Source organism: Plectrocnemia conspersa, unplaced genomic scaffold, assembly GCF_051122295.1.
Source record: "Plectrocnemia conspersa isolate PC_06_02 unplaced genomic scaffold, ASM5112229v1 ptg000010l, whole genome shotgun sequence".
In the NCBI taxonomy this organism is placed as follows: Eukaryota; Metazoa; Arthropoda; class Insecta; order Trichoptera; family Polycentropodidae; genus Plectrocnemia; species Plectrocnemia conspersa.
This window is the reverse complement of record NW_028277174.1, coordinates 31,711,195-31,723,761: the sequence shown is the minus strand read 5'-3', so window position 1 is coordinate 31,723,761 and position 12,567 is coordinate 31,711,195. Positions and strand designations below refer to the sequence as shown.

The window sequence follows — 12,567 nt, the reverse complement described above, 5'->3', positions numbered from 1 at the left end:
TTTATTTTTTTCGGTCATTTATATTTTAAATTGCTTCAGAGTACAATGTACTTGTTCTTCCCGGAGACATAACAGGTGTCGCCAACTTGTGTATTATTAATAAATATTTTTTAAATATTGTTTAAAAATTATTTATTCAATATCCTATCTATATGTATGTACTATATATAATACATGCATATTATATTCCTATTTTATATATTGGTCTACATTTTTTCAGTAATACATAGTCTTTATACAGTACTAAAATTTCTTAAAATAACTTTACTAATCAATAATTTTTTCAATGAAAAAAAATAATCTTAGTCCCATGTTTTTTATGTAACATTATTTTACAGATTTTCATATGCAATTCTGTATATATTATAATATTGAAATAGAGGAGCGATTTCCATGATATATATGTATCTACTGATCATTCAATATGTAAATAATCAGTCAGAATATCTCCATGATATCCAAAACCTAAATCAGAAATTTTGACTATTTTAAATGCGCCATCCGTAAATTTTGTCACAATTTGCACGAAATATTCCAAAAAGTGAAAGCTTATGAGAAGAAGATCTTACTCAGAATTTATTGAAATCCCCCTGGTGTATTTGTGTCCGAGTTGGCGACCCCTGGCACGACGTCAAGGTCCAAATTAGAATGTCGGCGTCTAGCGAGTGTCTACCGCAGCCACATAACTCGCTATTTTTACAAACGCCACTACACATTTTCTCAGGTCTGCCGGAAAATTGTGGAAAAGTCGAAAAAATTAAGCATAAGGGTCACTTTCTTTAACTACTTGATAATATTTTCTTTCACGTGCTAAGAAGTTCATTAGACGTTAATAAAGATTAACATATAATTTTCATAAGTTAGCGATTATTTGTGGTATATGGGAAAACATGCTTTTGATGCATATCATAATTTATGTGTTGTCTATTATAATCAAAGACCCGTTAACTAATTAACCGGCAGTCTTTACCGTTATTCATAATATAATTATTTTGTAGAGATGTTATTCGCAGAGCCACAACAATAATGAATAAAAAATACTTTAATATTTATAAAGTATTAATCTTATTTTAAGTCTAATATATATTTTTCTTCTTATTGTGCTAAATGTATTTAATAAAAAATCAAATACACAATTAATGTGCTTGCTAAGCACAAGTATGTATTCGGCGATAGCTATGAGGAGCTGGAAAAATTATGTATGCACCATAACTGTTATTGTTTATTTATATTTTTTGTATAAAAGTCAAGTCATGATAGTCAGATTTGTAATAAAAAATAAAATATTTATTCTGAAAAAAAATCAGATTAAATATAATTAATTATATTGACTATTTATTATTTATCTCAATCGTATTCATTGTACTAGTCTTATAATTATAAATTTGTATTGCATTTCAAATTGAAAGTTTGCAGTTGTTGAAAATTTTTACATCTTAAAAAAAACTTCTTGAAAACATTGATTTGTTCAAATTAATCATCCACTTAATTGTAGTTGTGTTGATTTCATAATATCCAAGAATACAATTTTATTACTTCCTGTATATTATATGCTACAATACCGGTATTAGCAAGAGAAAAAACGGTCAATAACGGTTTTATCGGTTTTACAATTATTATTTTTTATAATTGGTAACAAAAAATACCGAATAAATAATGTCAATTCATTCAAAGTCGGACTAAATGCTTATTGCTAAATTTATGCTATAAAATTATATATTATTGAATGCGTGCATGCGAATTTTATGAAAATATTTAACGTTTCAAAAGCCGGAACATTTTCTTCGTTATATTGTCATCTTTATATTTTTTGACCAGGTAGTCAAAAGCAATAAAATCGTGGGAACGCTCGGTAACCCATTAACATATGATTGCTAGGTGTGGAGTAACACCAATATTAATAATTAAAATATCTATTCATAATATTTACCTGATAATTAACCGTGTTTTCTTTGCTGCTCAGTGTTGCCATATAGTGGATTTCCAGTCCAGGTTAAAAGCAATAAAATGAAAATGCGTTTATATTAAAAAGAGTGCACGGCCTTACTAATAGTTTATGGCGTTTAAAAGGTTAATCCGCCACTGTTTTCTATATCTAATGTTTAAGAGTGAGAGTACGGATCTTATCCGTGTTTATGTACTAGTGTATTTTTGCTAGGAGCTCTGGGACACAAATAGCATTCTCGACGTAACGTACTTTTCAAAATTTCTGAGGGGCGGTGTCGACAATCCGTCACTGCTAGATCCCTTATTATTTACCATTGTGACCAGTACACCAGTGCTCGATTACACGATTTGTAATAAGATCTGTGTTGATGATGAAGCATTGACAAATCCTATTAATTTATGATGGTCAGATTTATAGAGAGAATATGATTTGCATGAAGAAAATTAAACGTATCACTGGGATCTTTAAGAGGAATGTTTTCTGATTGTGAGGAAGAAGAGGGCCGCATCAAAATTGATTATTTTCCGCATCGCCCCTTCTAGAGTTTAATATTTATGCAAACAGTGATCAAAGTGTCAGTGACACTCGATCTAGCGTTGCCGAAAATTCTGCCCACTCTTAATTGTGCGCGGTGAATCTGCGCATCATAAGACCAGGAGAGAGAGAGAGAGAGAGAGAGAGATAAAAAGCAACAACACAACAAGCGAGTTACACTCAATTAAACACGGTTTGAAATATGGCATGGAAATGGCTGGCATGGGTATTCACGTGCGGCCTGCGGGGGAGTGGATTGCGCAATGCTCGTGCGGCCCACGTGCGCGGGTAGCGCACCGCTGCCCAAAACGGGGCTCGTCGGCCAAATTTACGCCATAAGAAATGCGGCCCGGCATAAATTAGCGGCGGAAATTAAAATGGAAGTGACATAGTCGACGTTCCCACACACGGCGGATACCTCCGCTTCGCGGGTACCTCTCAGGAGGACGGATAACGTGAAAAGTGCGACGAACTCGCTCGATTTGGTGACCGAGTTCATTTGTCACGTAGAAACGTACATTTTCTTAGGGTGCTTTAATACAAGACGTAACTTTTTCGAGCTTCCAATACTCGAGATGAAAATCTGTAAAATTATTTTTTGTACCCCATTCTCCTTGAGGAGCCATGTTGCTGGTCCATTAGTGCCATGAAAACGACGAAATATATTTTTATACGTATCATTGCTCGTCGTCGTTCAACGACGAAGTATATTATTTTTAAATTATAAAAAACTGAGAAGTGATAAAAATTTTTTGCGCTCTCCTATTGGGTGAAATTCGGTTTAGATGTGCTTTATTTGATTCTCAGTTTAAATATAAACGCTTGATAATCGAGCATTTTCACCGCGAAGGAACAATTTTATTGCTTTTGACCTAGACTGGAAATCCACTATATGGCAACACTGAGCAGCAAATAAAACATGAATAATTATTAAATAAATATTATGAGTAGATATTTTTAATGCCTAATTAAAATATTTCGCATAAAATATGCTTTGATAACAACGGTGGCTAATTTTTATATTTATTTGTAGCATAGAACGGGTTAACTCGTACCTATTATTATTTATTCAAGAAATTATATTACGATGTTAAAAAATGTATAAAATGCCATTTTTGTCATGAGGTTCGCTCTCGGCGGCCATGCTTATGAGAGATCCTTTCAATTCTGAATCAGAATTGCTTCTTCTTGCAGAACATATCTTCTTTAGCCGTTCTTGGTTTAACCCAGATTACAGCAGCACTTCTTTGAAGCATATCCAGCCCTTCGCAATCAGATTTTTTTAATAATACGACCGCATCGAGGTCTTTAAAGTCATCTTATGGAATAAATTATCGCACCCATCAACCGCGACTGCTCGACTTCCGATTCAGAGACCGATCGCTGACCACTATTACTAGTAGGTTTTCAGCCGCTTTCCCACCTGGACACGCCACGCCATCGAATCCCATAGCGTTCGCTCGGAATGTCATCAATCACATTGCCGGGCATTCCTGGCCTCCCACCATTTTGCGCGACAAACCCAATAAACTGTTTCACGCCCCCGCGAATCAAATTAGTCGAAGTCCATTGTTCGCTTCTTCTGGGCCGGGATCTTCGAAAAAAGTGTCAAAGGCTCGGCTTAGAACCAACTAGCGCTAAGTTCCTGGGAACGTTAAACATTACGAGCGGTGCTCACTTGGTTCATTGGCCAAAGTGTTATAACGTGGGAGTGGACTCGTTCCACCAAGGCCAATGTTATATTTGCGATATTGTCATATTTATGTTCAAATATTTAACGCGCGAGCGCTTGACGGGGCTACTTTTAAATGCGCCGGTCTCCGTTTGTCAGATCTTGATAAGTGCTATGTATATACGCCTCTTTCCCGCAGTGAATTTTCACAAACGATTCATATTTTTTATGACTATTTTCAAGTAACTCTCGAGATCTGTACAAACAATATAAAGTTTAGTCCTTAAAACAAATATAAACTTCTGTATTCAAATCCGGAAACTATTAGAAATAGTAACTGAAATAAAAAAAAAATTAAATCAATCATTAGAACTGCTTCAGAGTCACAAAAAATTGTATTCTCCATTTCTTTTGCATTGCCTTTCTTAACACTTTACCTACCGCTCACACCAATTGGCGTCCTGAGTGTGCCGAAAGTTAAACACCGCAGACGCCAATTGGCGTCCTGTGTATGTGATCGTTTCCATGTCAAATTAAAAATATATGTTTAGTGTTTTTATTGATTTTTTTTAAATGTATGAATTTTCATTTTATTTTGAATTTTTTTTTTAATTATATTTAAACAAATGCGAAGATTTTATAAATATATTTTGAATTTCTTTCATCTGGAAATAATTATTCACTTTCAATATGCTGTTATGAGAAATTCATTTTTGTTGGAGTTCCACCAGCAAAGGGGATTTTCATATTTTTTTATATTTTTTTGAGCAATATATTTTTCCATTTCACGTTTTAAGATATGTCTTCCCGTATATATTGGCTCACTTTTTTTCAATATTTATTTCTTGTCCTTGTTTTATAAATCGTTAAGGTATCTAATAAAACTAAATTGTGGGCAACTAATGCAACATTATTAATTAGGTTAAAAATTCGATATTTTCGTTGCCGATTAATCGTTTGATTAATTAATTAATCGATAATATCCAGAAGACAAATTATAAACAGTCCTACTTAATTTATTTTAAATTATCTTCTTTAAACATTTCGACTAGCTAAGGGAAAAGCCCTGGCGCCAGGCCTGATGTTGTTACCTGAACTGGTGGAGGGGAGGAGTATTTATTAAATTAAATTACGTAGCACATTGTCGCCACAGTACCATTCATAAACACCAAAAGCCTTTTTGAATATTTGCGTCATTTACAAGTACAGTGAAGTGACGCAAATATTCGAGAAGTCCTTTGGCGAGGATGCTATAACCGAACGAAGGATTTATGAATAGTGCAACCATTTATAAAATAGGTATAAAGACAAACGTTAAAAATATATTAACTTATTTTTATTATGTGTTAATCTTAGTGAGTCGATTCAAATATTGTATTAATTATGATAAAATGCGATGAGATTGTATTTCTGTCTTTCCATTCATTATTTTAGTTCCACGTTTTCCGGTAATTTCAATACGCTCTCCGGAACGCGAATCGACATTATTATTTTGCGTAAACAACCGCCCTTTTATTCTTATAAAATTAAATACAATAGAAATGATGGTGTGTTTATGTACGGTGGTTTATAATCGCGCTTTAAAAGTCTTAATTATCCCTCGTGTAAAATTGGTTATAAATATTTGTAAGTTTAAGTCGGTGTCACGCTCAATCTCAAAGGGTTACCGTAAAACGCCATAATCGAAAGCGAACGGCCGTAAACGCAGCTTTCAAAGCGAATTCGCACAACCGGCGGCTCTCCAACTTTTAACCTTTCAAGTCTCTTACATCTTGGAAAAACATCTAAATATTTCTAAAAAAGATTGCTATCTTATATATATGTACTATAACATTTTTCATTAGATGGCTTCGATAATCAAAGTTCCATGTAGCTCTGGTCTAAGTTTGAGGATAGTCATTAATCTGCAAATGGTTCTGCGCCACTGCACTGTTTCGCCGAAGAGCCGCAGCCGAGTTCGTGTAAATATTTCTCAAAGGGCTCCGATAAAGAATCCGTGGGAATGGCGACCTAGAATATCGCCGGTGAAATTTCAATTGGATTGAATTTTCGTTGCGTATTTTCTTTCATCGACTCGTGCGTGTGTTTACCAGTTGGATAGCAATTATACACACGTGGCCTATCGTGGAGGCCAAGCTTCAAATTATTTCTGGACGCTTTTCCCGATTCTCGACTACTCCACTAACTTTTCCGATGTTTCAATGGCAGTGACCCAAAAGTGAAAAAACTATCTGATAGACGACTTTTCTTTTTAATCTACTCCATTGTGATTCAATTTTAGAGAATTGAATGACGAATTGGATCCACAGTTACCGCAGGAAGAAATTTTTCAATGGCAGTGACCCAAAAGTTAAAGAACTGTCTGGCAGACGACTTTTTAGCTTTCCTTTTTCACATTTTATAATTAGTACTCGCGAAGGATGAACGCTTTTAATATATTGTGTTGTTTAGAAAGAAACGAAAATAATCACTTATTTATTTTATATCATTCTATTTTGTGACTAGTTTCAAGTTTAAGCAAAGAGAAATATCGCAAAGTGGCGTAAAAAAAACTTGCTGTTATCCAATTTAGTTAAATTTATTTTTTAAATAAAAATATATTTAGATCGAGATCAAGTAATTAAAATAACATGTAAAATAATCTGGGCTATATTTAAACGCACCATATACATATATTATATGATGAATTTCTACCAAAAAAATATTGCATTATCAAAGTCAAAGATTGCGAAATTATTATATTAATTTAATAAATATTTATCAGAACTACTACAAACACAACGTATAGAATTTGTACTACTACTACAAAAAAATCAAAACATTGCTTTATTTAAAGTGTGGGTATATTTTTTATGTAGTATTTTTATTTACACGTAATCGAATTTAATATGAATGAAATATATTAGCTTTCACGGTCATATACCATATGTATTTTTGGTAGAAATAAAATATCACTACTACATTTGGTAGACACTGATTTACAATTTCATCTAAAATTAGAAAATAAGTGTTTAAATAAATGTTTATTACAGAAAAAAATATGAAATTTCTTTTGTAAATTTTTTTTTACCAAAATCGATTTAATATATTTTAATCTGGATTATCAATGCCACTATTTTATATAATAAAAATAAGTATAATTTTCAATTTAAGTAATATTTTCTGCCAATACGATGGGTTTATGCATTCAGGTAACAACATCAGGCCTGGCTTCAGGGCTTTGCCCTTAGCTAGTCGAAATTTTTAGGGATGATAATTTCAATTAAATTAAATAAGACTGTTTATAATTATTAATGCTTAATTTTTTTATCTACTGAATGTTTTATAAAATGATTTTATAAATAGTGCTATGAATTTTTTTGAGAATATTTTTTGTTTTAATTTTTAGTACAAAAATATTTTTTAAAACAAATTCCCGCAAAAATCTAATATAAACGACATATTTATAACTTTATTTTTTAAATAATAAACAATTATGTATAAATATGATTAAAAAATAAATTAGTTTTGGTAATAGGAGTCTTAATGACCATTTATCAAAAAGTAACTGACTTTTTTTAAATAAAGTAAGTTAAGTTACTCTTTTTTACTACAATCCAATTACAATTTAAATAAGTAATTTAATTGTAATTCAAAGTGATCTAAGATTCCATCCAATGATGTCCTTTAGTTACTGTTAAATTGCCACTTTTTTAATGAGTCTATTTTCATTAGCACCTTACATTAATTCAAATAGTTTTCTTTCAGTATTCGCAAAAATCAGTTTCCGTAAAGTTCTTGTCCGCAAATTTCAAGTTATTGCTACAGTGCACTCTGTATTTAAAAATTGAACAATCCAAATTTTTACCTCATTTTTTTTAAATAATATCAAAAATATATTTTTGTCCGAAATAATTAGTGTTTGCAAAAATCCTGTCAGGAAAAATGAGTGTCCGAAAAGTTCTTGTACACAAAAAACTGTCCGCAAAATTCAAGTTGCTTGTTATATTGCACCTTGTAATTAAAAATGAATAATACAAATGTTTACCTCTATATTTTTTAATATAATATCAAAAATATATTTTTGTCTGGAATCATCTATATTTGAATTAATCAGTGTCCGCAAAAATCCTATGCGGAATAATCAGTATTCGCAAAAATCAGTGTCCGGAAAGTTCTTGTCCACAAAATTCAATTCATATTGCACTATACATATAGTTAAAAATTAAATATTCCAATTTTTTTTATATAATATTAAAAATATATTGTTGTCTGGAATAATCTATATCTGAAACAATCAGTGTCTGCAAAAATCCTGTCCGGAATAAATCAGTGTACGGAAAATTCCTGTTCCCAAAAATGTGTCTGGAAAAGTTTGAGCACCAAAAAATACACATTCACTGTAACATTGCATGTAAATAAATAATGAAAAATATGTAAAAGTTACTACATATGGAAAAGTTTAAATCATGTAGCTTTACTAGCAGCTGCACGATATATTATATTTTCACCGGTAAAATTGTATATCTACCGATGAAAATGTAACCGAAAGGACATATTGAAAAAATATTATCGGAGTAGATTTTTTAGATTTGTGTAGGGATTTTTGGTTTAGGATCAGGTACGTCATTTCAGCTTTTTTCATGGAGAGGGGCAAAGGTTTCATTAGATTTGTAGTATTGCATTAAATGAGCAAATTCAAAGAGGGACAAATGCCCCAATGACGTCCCTGACACAAGTACATTATTTTGTGAATATAACTACAATTTTTCGTTTGATAAATACTGTAATGATGAACAAATTCTACAATGAACTTCTCGCAAATACGTTTCGTTTGCGTCAATTCTGAATGAATCTTTATTGCAAGACATTGCAAGCTATCTCGGTGCCGCATTGTCTGTCTGTGTCTTTTTGTGGTACAGAAACGCCACTGCCGCATTTGGTAGACGCAGTATTTCCAGGTGACGTGTAGTGTGAGACCACACCATCAGCTGACGATGGCAGCCGAGTGAAAGTTGGCATGGTCTCTCTCGCTTCCTTCCTTGATTCACCCGTCTATTTCTGTAATACCCCCAGCGAACAGAATCGGCAGAAGAGGCGTCCGAGCAGACGCCAGTGCGAATTCTCCTGGGCGTCGTCTGGCCGTTTTTGCCGTCAAGTAATTCTTCCAAAGTACTCGTGCTTCTTTTTTGGCTTACAACTTACGCGCACTCTTCTGAGAAAGGCTTTTTGAAGTCGAGCTTCTATTTAGAGCTGTCGCCTCTCGCTTTTTGCTGCGATTTTAAAAATAAAAACCAATAATTTTACTCTCAAGTGGTCTTCGATAGATGTACGTGTTTTGTTATTGCTAATTTCTAAATTTGTATGTGTGTATCATCGAATGCTTTCTGTCCTTTGTAAGACAAGGCATCTGAGTTATTCGAGTCTTTGAAAAAGGAAGCACATGTCAGAACCTTGGCAGTCTGCGTGAGGTTTAGCGAGAGTAGGATTTCAAACGGGGTGAATCACTTAACGCGCTTTGTGTCATTGGATATAATTAAATCTTTAATATGAGCTTTAAAAATAGTCAAATACTAGATTAGAAAATACCTAACCTAACCTAACACGAGTTCATTTTTGCAGCTTCTATGACTAGATCGTGTTCAATTGAAATTGCTTCTTTAGTTTTTCGTGATCATAGATGAAACACATCAACCCTTAAATATCAGATGAATTGCCGTTTAATGCTCTAATGCCACATGGATTATATACAATACGAACCACCTCAAGTTTCGTTAAGAAAGCAGATAGCATCTCACGAGGACTTGGTGAGAATTGGAAATATTCAAACACATTTCTTAATAAGTTTAACCTTCCAATCGTTCCTAATCGTCTAATACATTTTTCTAGTTTCTTGAATTAAAGTCATTAACTTGGATTTAGTGTTCTATTTTTTAATATTATACGATAGTACTTATTTATTATTCATTATTTAAGGTTCTTAGTCTTTAATGCATTTAATTATTCTAATAATTAATTTATGCATATGCCATATCTTACCTATAACAAATCTCTTTCAATGCATTTTAGTCACAAGCATCAAACTTCTGAGTCAATTTTTCTGCAAATTTCTCTGGCTTAAATCTGGCTTTTAAGTAGCATTAACACAAAAAACTGCTACCGATTTGTTATTGTGGTGATTCTTACAACAACAAAAATATTAAGTTCCATATCAAATAAGACTTACGTTATCAAAAGCATCTGAAAGTAATATTTTTATGTAAAAATATAACTAATAAGCACCATCAGTTTCATATTTAAAAAATGTTATAAACATGGGTTTGAGAAACACTGGCGAAAGATTTGTTTACGGCGGTAAATACGAGCGTACTCGAACGCGTACGATTGATTCACATATGTAATCGTTTAGCCTTGTATATATACTATATCGTAAAATGATATTTTGCATGAAATGACTCATTGAGATAATATAAAACTAATTATTTTTGTATGAAATATAAATATAATTTTATAATATATTTGATATTAATATTTTTAATACATGAATGTGTAATAACGATAGCCCAATGCGTTATAATGCAGTAACACAATCAAAAACCACAAAGCAAGTAGTGAGACACTATTGATCTATTTTAATAATTATAAATTATTTTCACAGCTCGATGTAATTTTAATAATGCATGACAATGCTCATCCGTGAGTTTATGAAAAACTAAGAAAACCTAATTTATGCTTTTTAATTATTATTTTAATTAAATAATACGCATGAATTCAGATTCACTATTGTGAGATTTTTTTTCAAAAGCAAAATACATATTTTTCTGTAAGCGGCTTAATCGTCACTACATTCATAAATCGAGTAGCTAAGGGCGAAGCCCTGGCGTTGGGTCCAATCTATAGAGCATCTCTGAAATGCATTATGTCCTTCATCTTGCAGAAAGAAGTTTTTTAGAATCATTCATAAAACCATTCATAAAACTACAATTTAATATAACTAATTTTGCATATAGGGAAATATTTAAGGGCGAAGCCCCGGCGTCGAGCCCTCTTTATATTGTCTAGAATTTTGAATTTCAAAAATCTACTAAGTAGCACATCATCGTTTGTTCGTAACATCTTCGCCAAAAGTCTTCTCGAACATTATGTTAGCAATATAGTGCAAAGTAGAAAATGTATAGTGGATAAACTCAAGTGCAGTGAATATATACCCTATAATAAAAATCATATATCGTATATGCTAAATTATTTATTATAAATCTTTCGTTATAACATAACTCCAATGCGTTACAACGGAGTAAAAGCAATTAAGCATTTGAACGATAAAAAAAGTATTTATATAATAATATAATACTTATTCAGATCTATAAGTATCGATAATTATTTTTAACTATTTGAACCTCCTCTTGGTTGAAGTTACTTAATTCCAAATGAGAGTTTTATAAATTCTGATGCTGTATACTCCGAAGTTAATTTCAGAAGTAGTACTAAAGTGAGTATCTGTGCTAGTTTTTAAGGAAATGATTGTTGGTTGCTCGCGTTCCTATATTTATTTATACTCATGGCCTCCTTCGTAGATTTTGCACCTTTCAGTAGGACGGCCAATTACAAAAAAATGTCGGTAGAAAGTTTTTGACTGTGACGGATACTTTTATTCTGTCTGATTCATATCGCGTACTTTGACTAATTCTGCGAAAATATTTTTGTATGATATATCACAAGTCGACTGAATTTTAATTTGATAGCATAATATTTAGATGCTTGCTTGTAAATTTAGCTAAAAGCTTTTCGACCGTTTAGGGACCTACCGATTTAATTCTTTATACCCATACGCATAGATACTGGCTTTCCAGATATTTATTTATATAACAAATCTTGCAGATATTTATAGAAAATATTATTGTGGAAAACATACTATAGAGTTACAATATAATGTTTTTTGTATATTTATGGTATGATTTATGGTGTGTTCATATGAGAATCTTTCGGAAAATGTTCTAACATCAGTACCAAACCATATAGAGGAGTTTTAGACGTGTGCGAGAGTTATCGACCTGGGGAGTCGATCTCCCTTAAAATTCGAAACTATGTTGCCCGTGAATGGACCATAAATTATGGCCGGCGTTTGTTCTGTCTCGGCCGATTCTTTCTGACTACGGCATCCGGTTATTATATTGATATTGATATTGGTATCGGATCGTGCGAAAATGCAAATCAGACGCTGAGAAAGCCCATTATGTAGGTACGCTACGGCCGGCCGTAATTTAGTTTTTCCATTTTTTATTCTGTAATCGGCCAGAATTTAAGCATAACAATGGTCGATTATTTTTTTAATTATCGGCATCGAGACTAAGCTTTCGAATCGAGCTCTAATCTTAACCGTTTCAAAAATGATTTAGCGAGAAACGATTGATAAAATGTATAAATCTTTAAGACA

At 32.4% G+C, this 12,567-nt stretch overlaps 1 protein-coding gene across 6 annotated transcripts in view; it reads left to right on the top strand.

Annotated features, from left to right (window-relative positions):
• The window catches only part of stet (rhomboid serine protease stem cell tumor), a 180,796-nt gene that overhangs the window by 136,994 nt on the left and 31,235 nt on the right, over positions 1–12,567 (top strand). The window contains exon 1 of one of the 6 annotated variants that reach the window (XM_088195301.1): positions 9,158–9,291. The exons of 4 other annotated variants lie outside the window; for them this stretch is intronic. The gene's annotated coding sequence lies outside the window, so the exon portion shown is untranslated. Of the gene's footprint in view, positions 1–9,157; positions 9,306–12,567 lie in introns of those variants that run through there. One more of the 6 variants, XM_088195303.1, reaches the window with a different exon arrangement.